Source organism: Dipodomys merriami, unplaced genomic scaffold (assembly GCF_024711535.1).
Source record: "Dipodomys merriami isolate MVZ:Mamm:240054 unplaced genomic scaffold, mDipMer1.0.p SCAF_12, whole genome shotgun sequence".
Lineage (NCBI taxonomy): Eukaryota > Metazoa > Chordata > Mammalia > Rodentia > Heteromyidae > Dipodomys > Dipodomys merriami.
This window is the reverse complement of record NW_027202493.1, coordinates 3,755,604-3,762,562: the sequence shown is the minus strand read 5'-3', so window position 1 is coordinate 3,762,562 and position 6,959 is coordinate 3,755,604. Positions and strand designations below refer to the sequence as shown.

The following is a 6,959-nucleotide window of genomic DNA, read 5'->3' as shown; positions in this document are numbered from 1 at the left end:
TAAGCTAGTGAGGCCAAGGCTGTGAGCAACCTGCTTAGATGCGTGCACTCAGACAAAGACAGAGAAAGACCTAGCTGCCTGCATCCCATTTCAAGGATTTCATACTAGGGTAGATGATTTATTTAGGAGATGTGATTTAACTCAATAAATTATTTTCTTTTGCTCTTGGATCAAAGAAATCTATTTAAATCTCCTTGTATGGGATTTTTTTTACTAGCAATAAAATGTCTTTTAAAATATTAAATGCTAGAGATTTTTAAACAGGTGAGACTGTCAGGAGAGTATTTCTGCTCTAACTTACCACCAGCTCCTCCTCATACAGGATCCATATCTTGGGGGCAGCACTGTGTCAGGAACAAGGACTCTATTTGTGCTAAAGAAGTAGGACCTGAAGACTCATATCTCTAAGGGCAGAGGGCAAAGGATACCTACATAATTAGATGATTGCTTGTAGTCAGAATTAGGCACGTCTGTTGGAGTTTTGTTATTTGTTTGTTTGTACTTAGATGAAACCCAGTTCATTTGTAAGAGATTTTGTAAAAGAGAATGCTTTTAAGTTTTAAAGCCAAGCTTGGGAAGCAGAGCTAATTAAACAGCTATATCTTTTCTCCCCACACAAAAGAGCCATGGTGGCAGAGAGAGTGGAGTAAATCTGGTTCTTCTCTCAGTCTCTTCCTTCTTTCCCCATAGACAAAACTAGTGAGATGCTGGCTTCCATTGGGCAATGCTAACTGGAACCTGGGGTCATTGCACTGAAATTCTATTGGACTAGGTTGACTGTTGATAAGTGGTTGCTAACACTCTATTAAACATGCTTTTTGTCTCAATGTAAACAGCTCACTAGAGAAGTGTCTCTTTCTATAGGAATTGTCTTCCTTTCTGTACCTTCACTCTAAGGGTTTAGTTGGAGAAGGATGGTATCTGGCCTTTATCTAAACTCCAATGCCATGTTTTGTTTTGTTTTTTTCAAATTCTTTATTGTGTTTAAGTGGTTACATAATTTCCCAAATTTCACAGTATTGGGGGATAGAAATGTTTAAAGTCACAAACACATTCTAACTTTCATGGGGCAAATTGTCTATCATGGTCTATACCATTTATGAGTTCTATGAGTTTTGAAAATACAGTTACTTTTTCCACATTGTGTGATATGTACATTTCTTTTGTTTTGCATAGCATCAGCTGTTCCTTCCCTCTTTCCCACTTGTTCCCTCCCTCCCATCACTGCCATTGAGTTGCTTAGTTCGTTTTGATCAATGTCCAGTGCAGCTGATGGGTCCCACTGTTGTATGTTTTTCCCTGATTCCCTCTAGTTCTGTATCATCCTCCTGGTTTCCCTCCGGTTTACACATATATACCATACATGTGATCAGCAGCATGAGGTTATTTAGTAGTGATTCAACCAGATGAGTGGAAGTCCTTTGTTTCTTAAGTCTTGTTAACTTTGTTGTATCACCTTACATTTTGGATTTAACATGCACTTATCAGGGAGACCATGTTCAGTTTGTCTCTTTACTCTTGGCTTACCTAGCTCAACATGATTTCTTCTAGTTCCATCCATTTCCCTGCAAATGCCATTATTTTGTCCTTTCTAATGGCTGCATAATATTCCATTGTGGATTGATACCACAATTTTTGGGTCCATTCATCTGTGGTGGGACATCTGGGTTGTTTCCATATCCTAGCTATTGTGAACAGTGAATGCTGCAATAAACATGAAGGTGCATGTGTCCTTGTATATTGGTTCCTGTTGTTCATGATAGATGTCTAGAAGTGGTATGGCTGGGTCATAAGGGAGGTCAATATTTAGCTTTCTGAGGACCCTCCAGTCTGCTTTCCAAAGTGGTTGTATAAGTGTACATTCCCACCAGCAGTGTAATAGAATTCCTCTTTCTCTGCATCCCCTCCAGCATTTGTCGTTGGCTGATTTGAGGATGTGGGACATTGTGACTGGGGTAAGGTGGTATCTCAGGGTTGTCTTTATTTGCATTTCCTTTATAACCAGGAATGGTGAACATTTCCTCATGTATTTTTTTGCCATTTTTGTCTCTTCTTCTGAGAAGTCTCTCTTTAGTTCCCTTGCCCATTTGTTAAATGGTTTCATAGGTTTGGGAGGGATTCGTTTCTTGAATTCCCTGTATATACTGGATAGTAGCCCCTTGTCTGATATATTGCTAGTAAATATTTTTTCCCAGTTAGTTGTTTGTTTTTCTAGCTTGGCTGCTATGACTTTAGCTGTGCAGAAACTTTTTATTTTAAGCTAGTCCCATTTGTTGAGTCTCTCCAATTTGTTGTGGCCCTGGGATTCTGTCCAGGAAGTTCCTATCTGTGCCTATAAGTTCAAGTGTCTCTCGTACTCTGTCCTGTAGTAGTTTCAGATATTCAGGTTTGATGTCAAGGTGTTTAATCCATTTTGAGTTGATGTTGGTGCATGGTGATAGGCTGGGGTCCACTTTTAGTTTTCTGCATGTGGCCACCCAGTTTTCCCAGCACCAGTAGTTGAAGAGGCTGTATTTCTTCCACTGTATGTCTTTGGCTACTTGGTCAAATATAGGCTGACTGTAGGCGTGTGGTTTTATTTCTGGATCTTTCATTCTATTCCATTGGTCTTTGGGTCTGTTTTTTTTGCCAGTACCAGGCTGTCTTTGTTATTATGGCTCTATAGTAGAGTTTGATGTCCAGCATCGAGATCCCTCCCATGTTGTCTTTTTTGTCTAAAATTGTTTTGGCTATTCTAGGTCTATTGTTGTTTTCATGTGAAATTTTGGAGTATTTTAGTAACAAATATCATTGGGATTTTAATGGGAATTGCATTGAATTTGTATATCTTTTTTGGCAGTATGGCCATTTTCACTATATTAAGTCTGCCTATCCAAGAGCATGAAAGGTCTTTCCATTTCCTGGTGTCATCTGTAATTTCTTTAAGTTTTTATAGTTTTCATTAAATAGTTCTTTTATATCTTTGGTTAGGTTAATTCCTAAATATTTTATTTTGGGGGGTTATTGTGAATGGGGTTGCTTCCTTGATTTCCCTCTCTGCTTGTACATTGTCAGTGTTCAGGAAGGTGACTGATTTTTGTGGGTTGATTTTGTATCCTGCTAATTTGCCAAAGTGGTTTATAAGTTCTAAGAGTTTGGGGTAGAATTTTTGGGATCATGAATGTATAGTATCATGTCATTTGCAAAAAGGGATAGTTTAACTTCTTCCTTCCCTATGTCTTCCTTCCCTTTACTGTCTTTTTCTTGCCTTATTGCCCTGGCTAAGAGTTCCAAGACTATATTGAAGAGGAGTGGAGACAGTAGGCATCCTTGCCTTGTTCCTGATTTTAGGAGAATTGGTTGCAGTTTTTCCTCAATAAGTAAAGTTTTGGCTATTGGTCTGTCATATATGGCTTTTATTGTTTTAAGGAATGTTCCTTCTATTCCTGATTTCTCCAGAGCTTTTAACATGAATGAATGTGGTATCTTATCAAAAGCCTTTTCTGAATCAATGGAGATAATCATGTGGTTCTTCACCTTGGATCAGTTGATGTATTGAATTACATTTATTGATTTATGTATGTTAAACCATCCCTGCATCTCTGGGATGAAGCCTACCTAGTCGTAGTATATGATTTTTTTTATGTGTTTCTGGATTCTGTTAGCTAGAATTTTGTTAAGGATATTTGCATCTGTGTTCATCAAGGAGATTGGTCTATAGTTCTCTTTTTTGTTGGCTCTTTGCCTGGTTTGGGGATGAGTGCAATATTGGATCGTAGAAGGAGTTTGGGATAGCTCCCTCTTTTTCTATTTCTCTGAAGAGCTTGAGGAGTATGGTCTTGGGCTTTTCCTTGTTGGAAGACTTCTGATTGCTTCCTGTATCTCATTGTAAGATATTGGCTTATTTAATTGATTTATTTCTTATTTGCTCAGTTTGGGCAACTTGTATTTCTCTAAAAATTCATCCATTTTTGCTAGGTTTTATTTCTTTAGAGAGTATAACTTTTGAAAATAGTTCTTTATAATTGTTTGGATGTTTTGAGTATTTGTTGTGATTTTTCCCATGGCATCCTTGATCTTGTTGATTTGGGTTTCCTCTCTTCTTTTCTTAATTAATCTTGCCATAGGCCATCAATTTTATTTTTTCAAAAAAACAGCTTTTTATTAATTTATTTATAATTCCTATTCTCTCATTAATTTCTGCTCTTAATTTGATTATCTGGCTCCATCTAGTAACTTTAGGTTCCATTTTTTCATTTTTTCTAGCAGTTTTAATTGCAACATTAGATTATTTACTTGGTCTATATCTATTTTTTTGATGTGGTCACTGTGGGCACTGCTTTTGCTGTGTTCCACAAGTTTCTTTGTGATATATCTTCATTTTCATAAAATTGTAGGCACTTTTTAATTTCTTCTGTTACCCAGGTGTTGCTTAGAAGTTTGCTGTTCAATTTCCATGTATTTGCATAATTTCTGTGGTATGTTTTGTTATTGAGAACTAGCTTGATTCCATTGTAGTCGGATAGGATACAGGAGATTATGTCACTCCTCTTGTATTTGCTTAAGTTCCTTGCATGAACTATGATGTGGTCTATTTTGGAGAAAGTTCCATGAGCTGCTGAGAAGAACGTGTAGTGTGTTGTTTTAGGGTGAAATACTCGGTAGATGTCAATTAGTTCCACTTGAAGTATGGCCCCATTTAATTTGGTAGCTTCTTTGCCAATCCTCTGGTTGGTAGACCCATCCTTTGGTGAGAGTGGGGTATTAAAATCTCCTAGTATTATTGTATTTGGATCTATTTTATTTTGTAAGTTTGAGAGTATTTGCTTAACATATTTGGGTGCTCCAATGTTTGGGGACTATAAATTGATAATGGTAATATCCTCCTCTTGGATTGTTCCCTGTGTTAATACATACTGTCCTTCTTTATCTTTTTGTATTGATTTTAATGAAAAGTTTATTTTGTCAGATACCAGGATAGCTACTCCTGCTTTTTTCCTGGGGACATTTGATTGGTAGATTTGATTGGTAGATCCTTTTCCAACCCTTCACTCTGAGTTTGTTTGTCTGTTTGGCTGAGAGGTGGATCTCCTGAAGGCAACAGATGGATGGTCATGTTTTCTGATCCAATCTGCAGTACTTTTTCTTTTGATTGGTCAAATGGGACAGGGGCACTGACGATCTCTCTAAAAGTAACCTTGGGCTTTCCTGTGATACTAGGACAGCCATATTCTCTTTCCATCCTCAGGGGAGTAAATCTCCAGGGGCAGTTCTTCCATTATAGATACAATTTTCTCTTTGCTTTCAGTATCAAAGTGGACTTTAAATGTAGGATCTTCTCTTGTAAACCTGCCAATTCCTTTGGAAATGTTTTCTAGATCGTAACTGCGGATGTACATTAACTGTCCAAACCCGCCTGCCTCCAGTTTAAAAGCCAGGCCCACAAATGGGTGAGTTCCATCTCTTTTCGAACCCATTAAGATCTTGGTTTTCTCTGTTGAGTCCTCTTCCTTATTGAGAATGGCATAATTCCGGACTTCAGATGGATTGGGGAGGAAGTCTAGAACAGCATCTAGAAGAGGCTGAACTCCTTTGTTCTTCAAGGCACTTCCCAAGAGAACAGGGGCAAATGATCTGTTCTGAGTAGCTCTTCGGATTGCAAGCTTTAAGTCAGTGACTGAAGGGATTTTTTTTTCTTCCAGAAACAGCTCACCGAGCTTCTTGGCTGAATTGGCAACACATTCAATTAGCTCCTGCCGGTTGTCTGCTGCTGCTGCTGCCCTAAATTCAGCTGGAATTTCATCGTATTGGACAATCTGACCAAAGTCTCCATCGAAATAGATAGCTCGTTCCTCAATCAGATCGATCATACCTTTAAAACCACCCTCCAAACCAATGGATATTTGCACAAAGGCTGCATTGTGATTTAATTTAGACCTCATCGGCTGCAGGGCCCTGGCGGAGTTGGAGCCCAGGTGGTCCAGTTTGTTGATGAAAGTCAGGAAGCGCACGTGTAGCGCTGCATCTGCAGGTTGACCTGTAGCGCTGCATCTGCAGGACCGTCATGGTCTGGCACTGCACGCTCCCCACTTCGATGGTGAAGTCCATGTGGCCAGGGGTGTCTATGATGTTGATGTTGGTGTCTCTCCACATGGTGTAGGTGGCCGCAGACTGAATGGTGATTCCTCTTTGTCTCTCCAGCTCCATCGAGAGCACCAATTACAGCACAAATGCCTGTTTACCTTTCACCTCGTGCATCTTGGCACCCGCTCCGCCATCATCGTTTTTCCTGAATCAATGTGAGCAGAGATGCTGATATTTCGTGTTTTTTCATTAGGGACTATCCCTGATGAGCACCACCAGCAGGCTTTCCAATTCACCTGCATCGGTGGCTGGCCCAAGGCAGCTGGACCCAGAGAGAGGGGCCGGCGCCCCAGCGCTGAGGACAGCTCCCAACAGCCTTATGGCGAGCAGCGAGACCGGGGGTCAACAGTTCGAGCACACACCACGCCGGCTCAGCAACCAGTTCCAATGCAATGGACACTTATTGGAAATCTATTGACAAGACTATACCATTTTATTTTTGTGCCAGTATCAGTGCTTGAACTCAGGGCCTGGGCACTATCCCTTAGCTATTTTGCTCTAGACTGGTTCTCAAACATTTGAACCACAGCTCTACTTCTGGATTTTTGCTCATTAATAAGAGATAACAATCTCACAGACCTTCCTGTCTGGATTGGCTTCAAACTTCAATCAGATCTCATCTTCCTGAGTAGCAAGGCTTGCTACTACACAAGGCTGGCTACTACTAAAATAACATTTTGAATTTTCATTTAGCTTTCTAGAGTGCAAATACACCAGGAAAACCAGGAGGGATGATAGTAGCTTCTCCAAACTTCTACCCAAGCCAGTGTCATGAGGAACCAAATCTATAGCTAATCACCCCAGAGGCAACAATATCAGCTACTCAAGCTTGCTAG

The 6,959-nt window shown here is 39.8% G+C and overlaps 1 pseudogene; it reads right to left on the bottom strand.

Moving 5' to 3' along the window:
- Nucleotides 1-314: 314 nt before the first annotated feature.
- On the bottom strand, nt 315-6,272 carry LOC138823105 (elongation factor G, mitochondrial pseudogene; annotated as a pseudogene).
- Nucleotides 6,273-6,959: the final 687 nt, after the last annotated feature.